General features: G+C 35.5%; 2 protein-coding genes across 5 annotated transcripts in view; one reads left to right on the top strand and one right to left on the bottom strand.

The window, feature by feature from the left end:
• IMMP2L (inner mitochondrial membrane peptidase subunit 2) overlaps positions 1-19870 on the bottom strand; it is a 487583-nt gene that overhangs the window by 231535 nt on the left and 236178 nt on the right. The window lies entirely within an intron of this gene.
• Positions 9052-19870, top strand: part of LRRN3 (leucine rich repeat neuronal 3) — a 35989-nt gene continuing 25170 nt past the window's right edge. Inside the window, exons 1-2 of one of the 2 annotated variants that reach the window (XM_074870288.1) lie at positions 9052-9734; positions 10681-10803. The gene's annotated coding sequence lies outside the window, so the exon portion shown is untranslated. The remainder of the gene's footprint in view (positions 9735-10680; positions 10804-19870) is intronic. The other variant, XM_074870287.1, reaches the window with a different exon arrangement.

The following is a 19870-nucleotide window of genomic DNA, read 5'->3' as shown; positions in this document are numbered from 1 at the left end:
TTGTGCATATAAGTCTTTTTGTGACTTCCTTGTGGCTAAACTTAGATTATCTGTCACAGTAACCAAAAAAAACCCCCACCAGAAGATACTGAAAACATCACCTGCACAACAGAGTGGGGTTTCTATTTAGTGATCAAAGTCATAGATGGGAACAAACCTTTGGGTAAAATCTAAGGCCTTTGGATGACAATTTGTTTTAGAGAATATTATCAAGGGGATTACTGTTTTCAGAACGATCTAGAGAAGTGGAAATAAAAGACTTTAATATGGATATTGGTTTCCTTTTTTCTTCTGAACTTTTTGCAGTGCTGCTCAACTATTAGCACGTAGAGATAGCTAAAGCACTATTTTATAATGGTAAATAAATGCAAATTACTAAACTTGTATTTGCTTTATTTATACATGCAGGGGTAAACACTGAGAAAAGCTGTTTTACGACTGAAAAATCAGTATTCCCACCAGTTGGAGAATTAGAAATTCCCACGCTCACAAATATTCAACAGTATCAAAACCAGTTTAATAGAATTTAGAACATAGAGGTGGGGACAGGATTTATACAGAAATCTGCTAAGTAGGGTTTATCTTTGGTAAGCTAAAAAGGACTGGAAAGATCTACCTAAAATGTAAAGTCTAGCTCCTTCTTCTGTAGGCATGAAGTCAGCTATTTGTAAACACACCTCTTTTATAAATATACCAATCAGTATCTTTTAAAGAGTTTTTTTTTGTTAGTGGTTGGTTTCATCTGGGTTGTGGTTGGTTTGGTTTGCTCTTGGTTTTGTTTTTATACCCAAAGTATTTCCACTGGAAACTTGTCCCAGGATATGATTACTCAAATATGATTAAAAAAAACCCCAAACTTTTCTAATTTCCAGACTTAAATTTAATTACCATCACTTACACATTTTGTGGTTCTGCTAGCTTTACCTGATTGTGTACCAGAACGATGTATCAGAAGGAATCTTTTCTCTCTGCTCTCCTACACTATACAAGGCAAGGTTGTATAAACCTCTCTGTAATGTGGGCTCCACTGTCTGAATAGTATTTAATTGCAAGTGTTCCAGTTTGAGTTCACATTTTTATTCAAGCACAAAACCACAAATGAATGAGTTATTCTAAATGAGGTGTCCAAAGTGCTACTAGTTCCTTACTGCTACTGGAATAACTTTCCTGGTGCATTCCAGGACCATATTTGCTTTTTTTTCACAGCTGTGCCACGCTGTTAGCTCATACTTCTTGATCAACAAGTAATACAGAGGTATGTTCTCCTTCTCAGTTATTTCCAAGTAATAAACCCACAACTTACAGCAGAATTGCATGTTATTGGCTCCAAATGACCTTTCATCGTAGACTACTTAGAGTGTAATCCCATTTCTATTATTAAAGTTCAAACAGCCTTTCTGAATGATATTCCTATGTTCCTCTGAGCTGCTTATCATGGGAAAACCTTCCTCCCGCTCCTATTCTCCCTGTCCTTTGCCTCCTCCTCAGTGATGCCATCATAAAATTTACCTGGCACTAAACTTATTTATATTATCTACTGCATTTTATATTATTTATTTACCCAAATATTTAAAATAAGTTATTAAAAAATGTTGGTTCCTTTTCTCTGGTAACTAGAATTACAAATCCAGTTATTAAATTTTAACTGTCTCTCAGTATCAAATGGTCCTGGTCCTCACCAGGTAAATTGACATTTTTGTATCAAAACAGATGTTAGCTTTTTCTGAGAGTACCTATCTCAGTTATATTATTAAAAAATACTGATTTCATCTCTTTTGTGATAATACTGATGGGAGTTGGAGGCTGAATGCACTCCTTTGGAAACACACCATTTACACCGTAAAGAAAATTGTGAGTATTACCAAACACTGAAGATCTCATTTCTTGCTGCAAGCATAAATTTAAGGATAATGAATAGCAATGCTTTTAGTGTACCTTGAGACATGTTGTGAATCCTTGCAATAAGACAGCAGAAAGCAAACATTAGCAGTACAGGATTGAAACAACACAAATACTCTGGAATATTAAAAATTGATATTTCTTAGCTGAGACAAATGAGTTCTGATATCTCTATGTAATCTAAAGACATTTATTTTATTTTACCCAAAAGTATTCAACTAAGTCAAGCCAAGGACAAGACAGCTTTACCACAGCTGTCATTCTCACCCTCATTTAACAGTCAAGGAGTTAAAGAAGGAAATCTACATGGGACTGGCTGCTCACTTATTATGCACACAAACACACACATAAATCCCTTTGAAGCATATTAGCTTTAAAAGTAATCTCTTGTCACCCAAAATGGCACATGAACTATGCAAGGTATATTAAGAATAATTATTCATCAGACATACCAGATATCAACTTCTGATGAATAAGGCTCTTCATTTCAAACTAAATTGGCATTAACACACACAGAATATACAGAAATATTTCTATTTTCAAAGGAAATTAACTTTCTGTAGTACTGTTTTTTGTTGTCTCATGACCCTGTAGAGTCATGGAGTTTGCAGGCCTTAAGAATTTCCACCTTTGTCTTCGGTTTTCTGCACTGTTTGACAGAAAATCTAACTGATAAACTAATTCATATATTGGACATGCTAAATAAAAACACTTATTGGCCACATACTTAATTTCCCTACAGCTCTCTGGCAATCTGTTAGATTTCTACATCTCTCTGACACTTTCAGCTTATTTGTGAACAATTCTGATCTTTAGGGAATAGTTTGGAATCAGTTACAAGTTATTTAAGTACTTATACTTTAAAAACATATCCCCTCAAACCAGATTCATCTGGCTGTACTAAGGCAACCTTTTGTTTCTGAGCATATCAACTGAGCATACACAACTGCTAATAGAGGGGGTTTTAATTCAATTGTTAATATAAGCATTTGGTCAGCACAGAATACATTTGTCATTCATGTGGGGAAAATGTGCTGGCCCCAACATACTGTAAATATGTTTGGGTGTGTATTTCCAGTCATGTCTTAAACTTAAGCTAGGAATTTTGCCAAACTAGACTCACATTCCAAGCAAAGGTTTGGTCAACTGTTGAATACATAGCCATCCTTGTAGCATAGTTTTAGCCATTATCATTGGACAGGCGCTTCTTTCTACTTCAATCTAATACCACGTTTCATTTCAGCGAATGAAAATCAGAACTCATATTTGATACCACCTAAACGGTACACCAGATTTCTCAAGTGTCCTTATGATAGAGGCATGCATCTGCTTTCCCTGTTTTACTTATTAATACTTTCATTTTGGTTTTAGTAGGAACAAAACAATCAAAATGTGTATATGTGAATCCTCAAATATAAACAGATGTGTTCACTTTCATAAACATGTAATACAATACTCTTAGACTGTATTCCTTAAAGATGTGGTGGTTTTAAGCCTCTTTTGTTTCCTTTGCCTCTTTCTCAGTGCTATAATGCAATCCTTAGTGTTTGAGCACCAGACTTCAAATGAGAGATCTATTCAAAACATGCACAGACAAAATAAGTGGTTTCCTTAGTAATGGGAACTATGTGAAAGCCTCTGAAACAGCTCCTCCTCCAGTAAGTCATTATGTACATGAGCCTTTCTACCCCCAACTTATCAATGTAAAGATAACTTTACATTTAAAGAAAAATACCTAATGTGCACCCACAGTTTTTGGCAGTCAAATTACAGAGGAGAGGGAAAACATTTACTGCATTCCTAATTAAATAGTTTGGTTTTTAATCAGTAAGGATGTTGCATGTTCCATGACCTTTTAATTAATTTTTTATATCTGCAAGTTGAAAAAAATTATATTGTGTAACTAAACTACTAAGAACTTCAGTTTGGTACACATTACACTCCAATAGCTTATTATATTTGATTTAAACTATCATTAGGTAACCATATTCTGAACACACACTGCTCATATCTGTGCTGTTCCTTGTCACCACCAAGATAACTTCATAAGAATTACCCATGACCACAGTTTGAGAATGCTATTGATGGCATGGGAAAATTACTATGATACTTCTCAGTCTCAGAGTAAAAGTAACTAAAAGCAAAATGACATTCTACTTCTAATGTTTAGCTTAGTGGCTCTGTACAGATTTTTAAATCAGCAATATAGCTCTTGTGCAAATAGTTATGAAAAGCAAATAATCTCAAATTGCTATTGTTGTCGATTCATTTTTAATATTAAACCACAATAAAATGTATCAAAACCAATGTTGTTTAGTTTCATCAAAAAAGTTAAGAAATTCAAGTCTGAAGTTCTGCCCTTGAAAAACACTGAGGCTTGCCATATATTCTTAAAAAAATAAATGTAACATTATCAGGGAAAGTGGACAAATTTAAAAAATTGATGCGTGGGGGAAAGAGGCTCCCTCTCACTGATCATGTAATATTTGCCACACAGTGTTAACAGAAAAAGGGTAAACCTGTTTCAGAGAAAAATTCAGTTATTTCTCTACAGAAAGGAAAATAGATGTGAGCAAAGACATGCAGAAAGTTCAAGATTTATCACCACCTGTAAGAATTACAACAAGTCACAGTCAGGATGAAAATTCTAGGCCTTATATTCAAATCATTACTGCCATCATTTTCTTCATGAACCTCAGATACAGATTAGCTCAAAGAGCCATAACACTAAAAGGTATATCCCATGCACATAGCCGGTCCCATGAGCAACAAGCAGATTCTTATGAAATCAACAAGGGCATCTCAGTCTTAAAGATTGAGAAGATTCCAATAAATTATATCCAATTACTATAGGTTACAAAAACTAAGATGTCACCACAAGTAAGACATAAACACACTGAGATTAAATCAGTTTTAAAATGGAATGCATACACTGAGCTTGAAAACCGCTTTACAGATCCCATATTTCATCTACCTAATCCAGCGGCACATAAGGATTCTCTAGATGCTTTTCACTACTCCATCTTCATTAAGATTCCCACGCGGCATAGCGAGGTTGTGGTTGCTATGTGTGACTCGTTTCCAGCCTTCAGCAGATGCTAGTATGCCACAGATTCTTGCCTTTTAAAATAGAGCCAGGGATGAAAATTAGAAGAACTCAGATATCATTCTGAGTTGGACCCAATAGGTATAAAACATGTTAAGATTTTTCAGACCTCAGACCATTCCTGAGGAGGCCTGACTATAGCTCTTGGACCTATAACGAGCAAAGAGACTATAGCTCTTGCCTGGGATCTTGTCCTTTCTGTTCGTAGAACACAGTTGAACACAGTTGCTACATGAATAGGCGAATTTGCTGCAATATGCAAAATCTCCTTGATCACCAAGATAAGCATCAGCTCATCACCACTGCTTTCATTCATCCCCACCACACATGACTGAATTTGCCTGTACTATACAACTGACTCCCTCCACTACGCAGTTCCAGATTTTGCTAAGTCATATAGCACCTACTACCTACGTAGCTTTTAATGAAGTAACTGGTGTTTTCTGTAGATGTGAACTTTTCCTCTTGTGAAATTCTTTACAGGTTCATGGCCTAGGTTTGTTTCCATCTGCTTATCTCTCTCCTATCAACACTAACTCTGAGATCTGATAAAAGAAAGTTGGTAGCAGGTTAAGTAATCTGAGCATAACACTTTCCATTATGAAGTAGAACTGTATTTAGAAACTTGAACTCATTGTTGGCAACAAGCCTTTCATGTTCAAAAAAGACAAAGAACTAGAGCTAGAAACGTGGGTTTTGCTTATCATTGAAAAAATGATTCAATTTCAGGGGAATACACATGAATAAAAGTTATTCCTTGTCTGTATGGAAACATAGCCCTTAGGAAAATGTCAATAGTTAGTTGCCATAATATCTTAAAACGTGCATGACAGTATCAGGTTGATGACATTGCACTGAAAATGCTGGCAGAATGGGGTTACATGACATGGTAGTGCTTTCTTGTTTTACACTTGGACATAATCTGTATGGATACGCACTTAAAAAGAATTTTTTTAATTACCAATTTCTGATATAAAATGTGTCATAGAATTTAAATCAAATACTTGTGGTTTTTTTAACTGTATTTATTTTGTTTTTTAACTATACTTGCTGCATTCTAAACACAGCTGTGTTCTCAGAGCCTAAAAATACTAAAAATGGTCACCGCTAATTCCCTGAACCACAACAAGCCTACCGGATATTAAAGCCCAAGGATGATCCACCTTTCTATGTAATGAAAAAAGAAAAAAGTTTTGAAATCCTCTTCCAGTTTTGAGAAAAATGCAGACACAGAACCATTGTACTTTAGTAACTTTTTTATGTGTCGTATTAATTGTCCATTACAAACAAATAATTACTTAGTTTATTTTCATGTGCACTCAGTAATCAGATAAAATGCATGCTAAATAAATACCTGGAGTTAACTTACATTACTTTCATCATCTCTCTATCAGTCTGAGAGACTTTTTTTCTATCCTGTAACCTAATAAGCTATATATATAATTCTGGTGAAATAGATTACATTGCTATTTTAAAACCACTAAGCATCATAGTGAAATCAGCAGGAAAATAACTTAATGAACCTTAATTATCATAATTGTATTGGTTATAAAAGATATTTTTCTCCTGGAGATAGTTTGGAAAAAAAAATTATTCTTTAGCATTAGCTAAATTAAAAAATTCAATTATTTCACTTTTTTATGAAACAGAACTTTATTATGATATAATAACATTTTAACTAATATGTAAATGTATGCCTATCAAGGAGGTACTTTAATTGCATATATAGTCTATCATAAGAACTCACTTTCTTTATGCGAGTATACTTTAATTATTTAGCCCTTTAATTACACAGTCCGTACCAATCAACCAAAATGAAGCATTTCTATAATCTTAATTTCACATGTCAAATCACCGGATATGTTTTTGCATGATTCTCATGTTAACTAGAAAGCCAGATTTTGAATGAGTGGCAGTGAGTACTTGAAGTTAAGGGCAAAACCTAATAAAGCTTTTATGTAGGGTAATGGTATTCCCTACCTATTCCCTTCTCCCCAGATCTTCCTTTTCTCCATTGGTTGAGATAAGAGAAACAGCATTATTTATTTGGCTTTAACAGAATATTTTCTTATTTTTAATTTCACCCAAAATTTTTGAAATTTTCTTCTCTCTTACTTCAACCACCGTCCCACCCCTGTAGCACAGTTTTACGTCTTTTGCTTGGGATAGGTGTGAGTAACCACATGGCTGAGATCAGGAAGGATTTCCGTTTTTCCTGTGGGGACTAGCATGGCAAGAAGTCTTACTTTTCTGTGCTTCCTCAACACATCCTGAGCACTGTCTCATCAGACATGGGCTGTTATGTTGTGCGTCTGGGAAGGCTCATAAGGTTCACTTTGGGAAGTTTACAATAGTTCGTATTTGCAGCTCATGGTGGTGAACATTAAGTACTATCATAGGCTCCAAGAGCCACCTCGTGGGGGCAAAGGAGAGACAAGGTTTCACCAATGAGCCCTAAGGCTACGGAAAAATGATGTGACATCTTTCTGGCCTGAGGTGTTCCCAGTCCCAACCCCAGGCAAGAAGACCTAAAAGGTAACCAAAGATGGGTTGCCCCCAACTGTTTTTGTTATACCTCTTTAACTCACATTAGAAAAAAATCTATTGCCCATAATAAGAGAATGGGACAAAATGGAAGGGCCACTTGGCCTTCCTCCCACCCTAGAGTATCTCACATATTTACACTGTCACTTAAATGCCATTATTTCATATATGAGGCAGTCCTACTCAGTTACATGAAAATTGAACAGCAGACATCTTTAAAAAACTTAAAACGTTGTTCCCTGTACTTAGTTTAAATGCAGTATTCAAAAATTTGAGGCAGAAAGAACTGCTTTATTACAGCCACAACAATGTAAGTACCAGTGAGTCAAACAGAACTGGTTTTACAAAATTTGCCCTAATCAATTATAACAAACTGAGATTTATTCAAGAAGTTGACATTACTTAATTCACTTTTCATAAGTGATTTTATGAAGTGCAAAATAATTTTCTTACAGAATAAAACCAAAAATAATGCAGTCCACAATCTCAGACTCAAAGTGAACCTAAATGTTATATAGTATTCATAAAATAGTAACCATTTTATAATAGAATTTTGGTGCTATTGCTGTTGCAAAAAGTACATTAATTTACACTGCTAATCTTCAGAATTTTTTCACACTACTATTAGGCAGGACTGTGAGCCTTTCTTTAAACAAAGCAGAAGTGTGAAATGAGAACCACATCTCACTTCAATCCACTAGAGGGTGGCCTGCCTCAATCAGGGCTATAGTACTGAATTCATGCAAGAAATCCAACATTTTCTTCGTTTTGACCTGTTGATAATCAACTCCTTGTATTTCAATATTGTTCATCTTCTATTACAAAGTGATTTCCTTTACATAAAACAGTATATATGATAAAAAAACCTTTTCCTAACAACATCTATCTCATTGGTTTGTATATCTATCTGGTAGAAGGGATGATGTATTTCAGTGTATACTTCCCTTAAATTGAAAAAAAAATAATTTACAATGTTTTAAACCTTTATAGTTTGTATGCCCCTTATTCACAGATACAGAATAAATTAAAAAAAAAAAAATTCTTCACCGAAGGGAAAAGGGAGAAAGAAAGGAAGGAAGAAAGGGAACAAAAAATCTGTGCAGCTTATTGTTTATGTAATTAGATAACCATAAAAGAGAGAGTCAAGTAGACAGAGATTTAAAGAAATTGACTTTAGTTAACCAACCCGTTCCTCAGTTTATTCTGAATTTTTATTTCTCAGGAAGATGTATTATCACTCATACTTTCTACTGACAAATATACGCAATAAAATTTAATATTTTATAAAATTTGTAAAAGCAGGAGTATGAAAAATTCTGTATTTTCTTAAGCTAAAAGAAAAGCAGCAAAGCTCGGGGTGGGGGGTGGGGGGGAAAGCATTTTTCCTGAATGGTTTCAACATGCAGTATCCTCTGAACTACAGCAGCCTTTGCAGAACTTCAGTGATCTCTAATCAGTTGTTCTGAACACAGATAACATCCTTATATAGCCTTAAAAAAACCCAAAACAAACCAAAACCCAAGGAATTTAAACCTCCCAAGCTGCTCTGTACAAACACAAAGCATGCCTTGTAACTCCCACAAATCGGAAGAGATATCTGGAAGCGTGCAAAGGCTTGTTTCGCGTATCCGTACCCGAAGCAGCAGTGTCACGTAACAGACAGCTTCCCACGGCCAACCCGGCTGGCGCAGCCGCGCGTACTACGCGGCATCTGGGCACGCCGAAGCATTGGCTCCTCTCTGGGGAGTGGAAGCGGCTCAGTTATTAATGACCGCTGAGCAGGCAGCACCATGTCAGTGTGACAACCGAGCGGGTGAACGATGCACCACTAACCACCATAGAAACCAGGAGAAATAAGAAGAGCTAGCGAGCATCTCGCTCTCTCCGCTGCTCTCTCTCCCCGCTGGATTGCGAGTCTCAGCCAGCCAGGCAGCAACAGCGCTCTGGCAAACATAAGGGATCTCAGCTGGCAGCAGTCTCTCGTGTTGTAGGATATCAGTAGGATACATCTTTGTATTATATACCGTTAGACACACGCACGCACGCCGACTCACACACATACATACATGTATGCGCACCTATTCAGACTCTGGCTTTAATACAAGTATGTGGCTACCTGAACTAAGGAATCAAAATTACCGAGATGCAAGAACTCCTTCAGCACTGAAACTACTCTTATTATAGGGTAAGTTCCTCTTTATTTTCAATTTTATCCTGACTTTTATCTTAACATGTAAACTCTTTCCCCTTTCTTCTTTTCGCAAAGTTATTAGCGTATTTTCACATTTTACTTTCTGAACAGAAATGCAAATGCAATTTGCTTTTTGTGCCAGAGATAATCGAAATATGCTTGCAAGACTATCAGATTTGTGCATTTGTTAGCTGGAAAGAACATCAAAGGGTAAAAAATAAAGGAAAAACATTTCCCCTGATGTTTCAGATGCAAAATCAAATTACACAGTTGCTCTGTGTTTTGAAACCAATAAAACAAGACACAGGACAGCCTCCTTTCTTCTCTCCAGTGTTAGGATTAAGGGAAATGCTGTTTATGTCTGGACCTAAAAAACACTGAGCAGCGAGGCTGAATGAGCATATCACAAACAGTTATTGAATTTCTGCCAGGCTACATCTTAAGGACTGTGGCAAATGACTTCGCTTAAAAACATCCCCTTTCCAGTCAGAAGGGACAGTGTGAACGTCTGATTACTGATGCAGCTGGAATGGACGCGTTAGGTAAAAAGGATAGAATTAAGCAGAAGAGTTCTAATCTTCTTTGGTAATTAACAGGATCACAGCAGGGTGCCTCTAAAGTATATTTTCATGTAAGGAGACTGTTCAAATCCATCACTATAAAAGCTTTGCTTGTTTAATTCAGGAAGGCTCAGAACTGTTTGTCTTTGCTTTCCATGTCTTTGTTTTCACATGTCTAGTTGGAGTTTTTGCCCAGCACTGCTGCTCAGAAAGAGAAAAATCCAACATAGGGAGATGGAGGGGGCAGTAAATGCAGGGGGCTAGAAAAAAGACAGTAATTTTCTATTTAACCAGTTTAATCAACATAAAATTCCATGCTAGCACTACTGTTACCTAATGTGTTTGTGTTTATGCGCGTGCATGTCATTTCTTTCATGCAGTGTAAGAGTACATCAGTAACCCTTCAGATGAAAACACGTTCAGTAAAGTCTCAGCACAGATCTGTGATTCATGCATCAGTGAAAGCCAGAGAGAGATTTTACTTTACACCATGAAAAAGACAGGTTAGCTATCTAATGCATGTTTCAAAGTGAAAAAATACCACCTGCATCTTTCGGAATGTTTTTGTTTGCTCTTTAGAGTAGTATTTCTATATTAAAAACAGCTCAGCATTTAGATTATTTCTCCTACCCCTTTTTTCTCCCCCACCCCCTCACTCCTGTACACCTTAGAGAACATCATAAAGAATCTGTTTCTTTGCAGCAGCGACACAATTATTTGCTTGTAATTTTAGAGTTACTGTGTTTTGAGAAACAAACATCATGAAACAACCATCAACAGATAGCCAATGGCTGCAAGTCTGCCACCTTTCCATAAATGTCAGGAGAGGGGTAGCTTAACAATATGCATGGTACGAAGTCAATTAATTCAGGTGACCTTTGTAAATGGTGACAATAAAGAAGCTCTGACAATATGCCACAGCATTCAGTATTCCCTCTGGAAAATGAATGAGCTTAAGAAGAGGTTTCCTTTTCAGAGTACAAAATGAAAGATATTGAAGCATTAGGTTCTGCTATTGGCAAGCTTGCTTCCTCTGTTTCAGATGGTCTATGAAATCTGTTTAAAGCAAGCTGGCTTATTTTGTTATGTGAACCACAATCTCTGGTTCAGTTAATTAACTCCCCTGTTTTCACCCACATTGCGTGTGCACTTTAGTTGTTAAAACAAGAATTTCAAGCTACTGGCTTGGATTTCTACAGAATGTGCTATACAATAAGGAGAGAAAACCTGATTCTGATCTCTTCATGCTATATGCAAAGGACTACTCAGATGAAACTTTTCCTATACACCATGGTACATGCTTAGCTTTTCTGAATCTTTACCCTTATTAATTTTTACTGTAAAAAATAAGTAAATATGAGTAACTTTACACTAATGAACACTGGGGTTTGCCACATATACTCTCATGCACTACTTTAAAATATTATATAGATGTACCACAGAATTTCAGGAAAATGTGATCATTCCAATCATACATGTACAGAGAAAATATGCTGTAGATGCATTGTCTGATTACACAGCATAGACATTCTTAACCAGCAAAGCAGTCAAAATGTATGGTGACTGTATTTTGGTTAATACTCCCTCAAAGCTCCTGCAATAATGTTGTAGTGTCAGACAATGACTGGCTGATGTTGTTATGGCAACCCTAAAGTACCGCCTTTCAGGGTGGTAGATCTGAGCATGACATCACAGCATGCCTGTTTGGAGTACCCAGAAGTAAGCCAGTATTTCTCTTTTGCACCAGAATTAGACCAGATCAACTAGGCAACATTGCTACCTGTAATGCAGATCCAAAATACGTATAATCTTTGTTAACTGATTAAGAATGAGCAGTTTATGAAAACACTCATGTCCTTCAAATCACTTGTGATCTCTTGCCCCTTCACACTAGAGGACAAAATTAAGTGTTTGCAAGTGAGAGCAAACCATTTAGTAGAGTTGGAACCACTTTTTTTGACTCTTACACCTAATCTTGATTACATTAATAATGATTCTACAAGGAAATCAAAAGCTTTGCTGCTTGGCGACAACCACTCTAACTTTAAATGGCTGGTGTTTAATAGCTAAATTTTAGAGCATCTAAAGCAATAGAAGATAAGCAGTAAAAAACAAAGAGTTTTTCAAGACAAGCTTTATCTTACTTCTGAAAGAAAAGTCACCACAGAGAAACAATTAAACCTTTTTTGAACTATAGGTATATGTTTTAACTGAGTTATGGTACATCAATATTTTAGTTAATTCATATACTCTTCCTTCAGATAGCAGCATTAAAAGCTGAAGGAAAAAACTCTTGAGACATTGTTGGAAACTATCTTAGTAAACCCTTCCACTTTAAATTCCACAAACTACTTAATATCAACCAGCAAAAACTGACAATGAAAAACTAATTTTACACATAGTATTCAAGGAACTATTTTCTGAAGACCAACAAATGGACAACTTCTAAAATTTTTCTGATGACCAATAATCAGACAGCTTCTAATTTTTTTTCTTTTTTTTTAACAGAATAAGTCTTCAAGCCTTCATACTGCTTTAGAAAGAATATTAATTCTCATTCTAACAAGACACCAAGCCATTAAAATCCTTTACTTTACTGAAGGGAAAATGTCAGTAGAATTTGAGAAGAAACAGTAGAGACAGATGTCATTAGAAAGGTCATTAAACACATTAGTATTAAGAGAAAAATCAATATTTCTCATTACAACTGTAATGTAACTGTAAAAACAAATTACTGTGCCTTTTACTTATTCAACTGACCAGTCCACAAACTGTTAAATGCCGTTATCATGAAACAATATGGTTCATAAAGAACTTTCCTTAATATCCTTGATGCCAAAAAGTTTATTTAAATAAACAGTATGACCTTCAGTGTTATACACAAAATCTATAAATGATGTCATCAATGTTTCCGAAATAAATTCATATCTTCAGCTGACCTGAACTGATAAAGTTTTATTAGCACAGCCCATGGAGCTATACCCATCTGCATCAGAGAAATATCCAATATGGATGTCAGTAAGATTATTCCACTTTGGGTTCTTTGTGGAGTAGCTGAGTGTGCCACCTGGTGAAAAAGAGCATTTTCATCAGGGCAAAATACAAAATACTTTCACAATTTTGCTTGATCCAATGACCCTCTCCCAACAGGGTTTTCTGGTACTGTATAATAAATCAACCATAATAAAAAGAATAGCAAAGAATTGAAGAAAAAGATAGTCAACGTGCATATTCTATCTCTCAATATTTAAAGACATGCTCTAGTCATATGAGTCAAAGGAAATATCATTTGATAAACAGGATTATATTTATCATGCTCATTTACTTCTGTTTTATGATTTTTTTAGTTTTAATTTACAAACTGCTTGGAAGAACAAGCTACAGATATGCTCTCACCCCTAACATTCCCAAACCTGCATATTGGTTTTCTGCAAAGCACAAACAAATGCAAAGACATTAAAATGAAGGGAAAGTTTAATTTCATAAACACAATTTATACAGCATAACCTTGAAACAATTACCCTTTATTTAGAAATATTTCTTCCTCACAAAAGATTTATCTCAATAAAACTCACTCTCAGCTTGCCTAGTCACTGTAACTCCTTGGTCACAAGCAGTAACACTGTAATTCAAAGGAAATAAGAAATAAGATCTCTGTATTCCCATTATTTCTATTCAGCTGCTGTATTTCTGGAATTTATTAAAATATCTGCCCCAAATTTAATGGTAACTTAACTCTACTGACCTCCAAATTAGAGCAGAAAAGAATTTTTGCCTCTTTTCTGCTCTCAACTCCCACAGTTTCAGTCAAACTGGGAAATGCTTTTTGACAACACTGGCACAAAAGAAATCATTTTGCACTTCCCTTTCATGCATAAGCATCTGTATTTAGAGGTAAACACTGCAAAGCTGAATACAATGCTACAGGGAATATTTTTTCAAAATATCTACCGATTATTAGCATTACCCCAAGACTCTTCTACTAGAGGGTTCTTGTCCCCTCTGCCAGGAAATACTTTAAAGTCTCTAAAACATTTGGTATAAGAGGTAAAAATCTGTAGCTGTAACAAAAACTCCCTGGACATCCAGCTACCAGTATGAAAAAAAAAAAAAAAAAAAGAAAGAAAAAGAAAGATTTTTTATACAATTCTCTGTCTAGGGATCAGACAATTTCAGAAATTACCTGTTGAATAAATTAGAGAATAATAAACCAGAATAAACATCAGGTAATAGAACACACAACGAAGAGCAAAACTGGGCACTGAGACATTTTTAAAATCACCACAGAATAGCCATCATCCTGGATGAGAGAAGATGACTCTCCTAATAGTCTTTACAAAGGCAATGTGATGGTCAGACATCACTAGGGCTCTTCTAGTGTGGTCTTGAGAGGTTAGAGGAAACCACTGCTGACAATCAGGTTGGTTAGCTTTGTCATCATGGTGCTAAAACAAAAAGTCATCCTTATTCAAGACAGCATGAGAAATACAGCCCTGACTTGGGAGGCACTTAAATAAGTGCAAATGTTTAACTTGTTCCCTGAATAAGGATAAACACAAATGTCTCCTACTTCTGCTTTACAGTAGTGGCAAGTCTCTGCTGAAAATGGAGATCTATATGTGTTGCTATTTATATCATATTTATGTGATTTATTCTATACCTAAAGGCCTAATTTCTTCATCTTGACAGGAATAATTTTTATGCAGAAACAGAGACTTTTCTAAAAGATTTTAGCAAGTGTCACGGTAGCTGTAAATCAAAGGACTAGACATTCCTTTCTTCACCCCAAGCTCATTCCTGTTGCCAATCTCTCTCAAGTCCCTGAACTTCCTCTTCCCTCTGGAAAGCAGATTTCTCCAGAGGTCTTGTCCAGCATCAGCAATTTTTGCAGATGACACTTAACAGTGAGCTAACTCACAGTGTTTCCACCAAAGTGAATTACCTGCTGAGCTCTCCACAGCAGCCGGCTCCATGTTGCAGGCTGTGGAAGGAGCAGAGTCAGGAGAGCCCACTCCAGCCAAGGGTCACATGGGGGCTGAGCCTTCCAGAAAAACTCCTTCCCTGTGCAACAACAGCTCCAAACCCACTGCACAATATGAAACTTCTCTTTTTCATGTGTCCCATACAGAAACCAGGCAGTGCTTTAAAAATTCGTCCTCTTTCTCCACTGCAAAAGTATGTTTCAGAAACAATACAATGAATTTATAAAGTACAATATTTTCTCTTATTAAATTCTAAACAGATAAAAAAAGCTTTTTCGTATGAAAAATAAAATTACAGTCAAGTGGTGCTTCATTACCACTGTAGCTTAAGGGATATTATCTGCACAACTCCCATTTAATACCAATTTATAACAAAACACTTACTCAGGTTATCCACTAAGCATAACACTACAAGTTTATCCTAGATATATTCAATGTACTACACCTTTTTGAATACATATTTCTTTTTACACAAGACGTACCAATTTTCAAACAAGACAGCTGAGACTGTACAGCAGCTATTTCATGACACTCCCAGAATATACCAATTTCACCACTTAATTTGTTTGGCAAGTTATTTGCTGGTAAGCCCAAATACAAGGCTAAAGCTCTGCAGTACTTGAGAGAAATGGAATGATTAATGACCATTATACCAGTTTATAGAGTTATCCTTATGAGGTAAGAGAAGACAAAATGAGGTAATTGCAAATATAATGATCTGTAAAGCTAGAAATGTTTGTCTGAATAGAAATTTCTCCCAGCATGTATAATTCAGGTAACATATTCTTCTGAATGTTGCTTTGATATAGATTATCCAGTCATCAATATTGTGTCAGACAAACCCATTTTCAGTTATTTCATTTTTATCGTGCAATAAGAGACAAAAGGGATATTCAGCATATTACTCTAGGGTTAGACTCTAAACTCCAAAAACACATAAGGGAAAGTACTCTGCCTTTCAAGAGCAGCAGCTGAGCTGCCTGAACTCTCTCTTTCCTGGGCAGAAAGAACAGCTAGTCAATCTGTGGAACTGCACAGCAATGGTCCTATGTTCTTCACTTCCGCAGACCCAAGAATAATTTGCATATTTGGACACATATCACACAAACCCTACACTCACTCTGATAGGCAGCAATCCCCTTAGGTATTAGTGCATAGAGTAATTTTACTATGATTAACTTGCCTCTATATGTCAGTGGTGTTATCAGTAAAATAGTACGTTTTCATACCTAAACTTGCTTTTGAGAACCCATGGTTCAGAGCAAGTCCTAGCATACTTGGACCATATTCTCACCACTGCTTTATTTAAGCAGCAGTCAGGACAGCTAATGCATTTGTGTTCACACTGGTGCAGATGCTTCCCTGCCTTTAAAACATAATAAAAACCAAATACCAGCTTTCATTCTGTAACAGGTACACTTTCATTTTATAACACACATTCTGTTACTGTTAACCACAAAAAAGGTATATTAAAACAACTTTAAGATATAAATCAAAGAAAATCTGATTAACTACAACTCACACAATAACTATAATTTTGTCTCATTAGCCACAGATACTAAAGCATAAATTGCCCTCTCTTGTACCTCTAAAGCTGGTGATAGTATGTATTGCTGGTGACATCTGATGTGTTCAAATACCTCAGTAAAACCAGTCTGGATTAAAACCATTGTGATAGCTTCAACTGAAATGATCTTTTATTCCTTCTTGATTTTTTGCTAAATGTGCTTGTTTCCACCCTCCCATTAACATTGTTTTAACAGAGTTCTGTGTAAAAGTAATTGAAAGAGAACTATCAGCTAAAAACAAACAAATGAAACTATTACCATTAAAATTTCCATACTAGATAGAACAATCCAGACACCTTTCACAGATGTTCCTTAGAATTGTCATCTTTGAGTGCAATTGTACTTCCATTTGTGGTAAATGACCAAATTCCCATTGATGTCAACAGATGCAGAAGGGGTTTGTAAATGCTTTTTCTCTTTGCTTTTTGATGTTTTCATCATTTTTCTATCTAGAAATACAAAATTCATCATGTTGCTTGATTTCCACGCATGTCGCAAAGTAAAAGGCAAAAAAACCTGCTTGAGAACTCTTCTTCTTGTTTAGAATAATCCTAATTATTATACATGTTATGGTACAGCCTCTTTATCTAAAACACCTAGATGGAGATACAAAACTTTCTGAAAAACAAGCTTTCTGGCAAAAGGAAATCTACCTAGCCAGTTACAAAAAAAACTTGGAATCACAGTCCATATTCCCTAGAAAAGTTGGTTAGCTAGTTTTTCAAGTACTACGTTCTGACAGACACTGGAAACTAACCTAGTTTTCAACTTCTGGTCAAATGGAGTTTAATTAAGCAGGATTATACCAAACATTTGGCAACTACTGTGCATTTTGGTTTGCCTGTGTGAGGAAACAGTAATATTCAGAAACAATGGATAACATATCATTAGTCTTGATGAGGAGAAGCAAACCTCTTCAGTATTTACTATGCACCTTACCTTGAAATATAACTTATAGGCATTAAAATGATGTTTCAAAATGGAAACACATGGTCCTCACTGAAACTTTTTCCTCCTATTTATATTTCTCTTGTCTGTAGCATTTTTCCATGAGGGACCTCAGTGTTTAAATTGCTATTTTATCACCTCTGAGTAAATGGAATAAGATTATGCATAATTAAGAGCTGTCATAATTAATGAACTTAGTAAAAAAAAACCAAAACCCAAAGAAATTTATTTTGTATTTCTATGGCTACTTGACAGATGAATGAGGAAAATAAGAAGTTTTGTCCAAACAACATGGACATCAAAGATGTATTCCTGTTCCTGTCATTAGTAGAAGTAAGAGGTTAACTTAATTCTCCCAAACATTCAGAGGAAGGACTTACCATAAAACTTTGACTTTTTCTCTTTAGTCACAGTGGTTAACTTGCAACTTAGAATTTATTGCAAAACTGTTCATGATTTGTGTCCTATTTTCTCCAGTTCTAGTCTAGACCCATGTACCTTTCTCTTGTCCATTAATGAGTTATATCTCTTGGAAAAGAAAATAACCTACTGTGATCCTCTGACACTCGGATCTTCACATGCTTGCTGCATAAACCCATCCTCTCCAGCCAATCAAAAAGATGTCAAATGTTGGAGTTTGAGTATTCCTAAAGAATGCTCCATTTACCTGTAGGTAGCATGTCTCAATAATTCTGTTCTGTTCACAATCATTACTGTCACACTGGGGAATAAAGAGGAAACGGCAAAAAAACCCCAAAACCAAAACCAAAATGCCAGAATCATTTCATTTGCAGATTTTGACCTGTGCTCTCAAGCTGCTAGCCCAGATATCCCTGATGATGTGGAGAGAATACAGTATTTTCTACTAAATTTTTAAAAAAATATATTTGAAAGAAACAGGCAAACTTTAATGTCTACCTTAAAGGACATTAAGGACATTTTTAATGTTAATTACAGTAGTTCTAGAGTCTTTGTTGCTCCATTTTAATGACAGAAGTTACTGTACTTATTCCTATATGTCTTTCTGTGATTTGGTAAAATTTCTAACTTTGATACGCATTATTAATCCTGTTCACAATTACATTTAGAAGTTGCTCTAGAAAGGGCTGTATTATTTATATGGTTCACCAATTAAAAATGTATGATTTCATTGGAAAAGCATTGATTCAAATAGAATAGAATACATTCTCTTATAACTATGTATTTGTCTTAAGGGTTTTGAAAGTGGAAGTCAGAGAAAGGTTTTTCAATTATATTTAGGTACTTACATAAAAGAACTTCCTCTAACAAAGTTTACATTTTAAAGCTGATGAGTGCCAGTGCTCCCACTGACTTCAGAGGCTTCTTAATGCAATCCAGATCCAGGTCCCTTTTAAAGGCATTTAAATATTGTCTTGGTAAGTATCATTTAACAATAAACTATAAGTAGAATAGACAAGTAAAATTACATGCAATTTCAAAGATTTAATTGCTGAAATGTTAAATTACCCATACATTGTCCAAATTCTCAAATACATTGGTCATCTCTGTTGAAGTAAAGTATATTGATCCATATACTTGGAGCTGGCACACTTGGAGTTATGTCAACACAGGTCCTGGCCTTCTGTTCCAAACTGAAACACCATTTGCTCTTTTAGGGGTTGGAAAACCCATAAACTTTCTGGTTTTCAAGTGTTATTCTCATCACTGTTCTGACAGTCTCTGAGGTTTACCAAAAGTTCACAGATAGCAACAAAAAATCTTTCCATTTACCTCAGGTGAATGTGGATTAAGTCTTTGTAGTCTTTACTGTGTTTTAAATTTGTTTTATATATCAGTTCTTCAAACAATGTCTTGTGTTGGTATGTCATTATATCAGCCCTAGCAACAGCACAAAGACATAGAAAACATTACCAAAAAATGAAGACAAATTGATAAAAGGTTTATATAAAACACACACCATACATGCCTGACACAAATCGGCAGGGAAGTGATATAGTTATGTTGAGATTGTAGACTATCTACAACTGCTGAATGGTAAGCATATAAAAGTTGTGGTATAAATCCACTATACTGCTATAAAATCTCTCATG

This window comes from Strix uralensis, chromosome 5 (assembly GCF_047716275.1).
Source record: "Strix uralensis isolate ZFMK-TIS-50842 chromosome 5, bStrUra1, whole genome shotgun sequence".
Classification (NCBI taxonomy): domain Eukaryota; kingdom Metazoa; phylum Chordata; class Aves; order Strigiformes; family Strigidae; genus Strix; species Strix uralensis.
The sequence above is the reverse complement of the archived record's forward strand: the minus strand, read 5'-3'. Positions and strand labels throughout refer to the sequence as shown.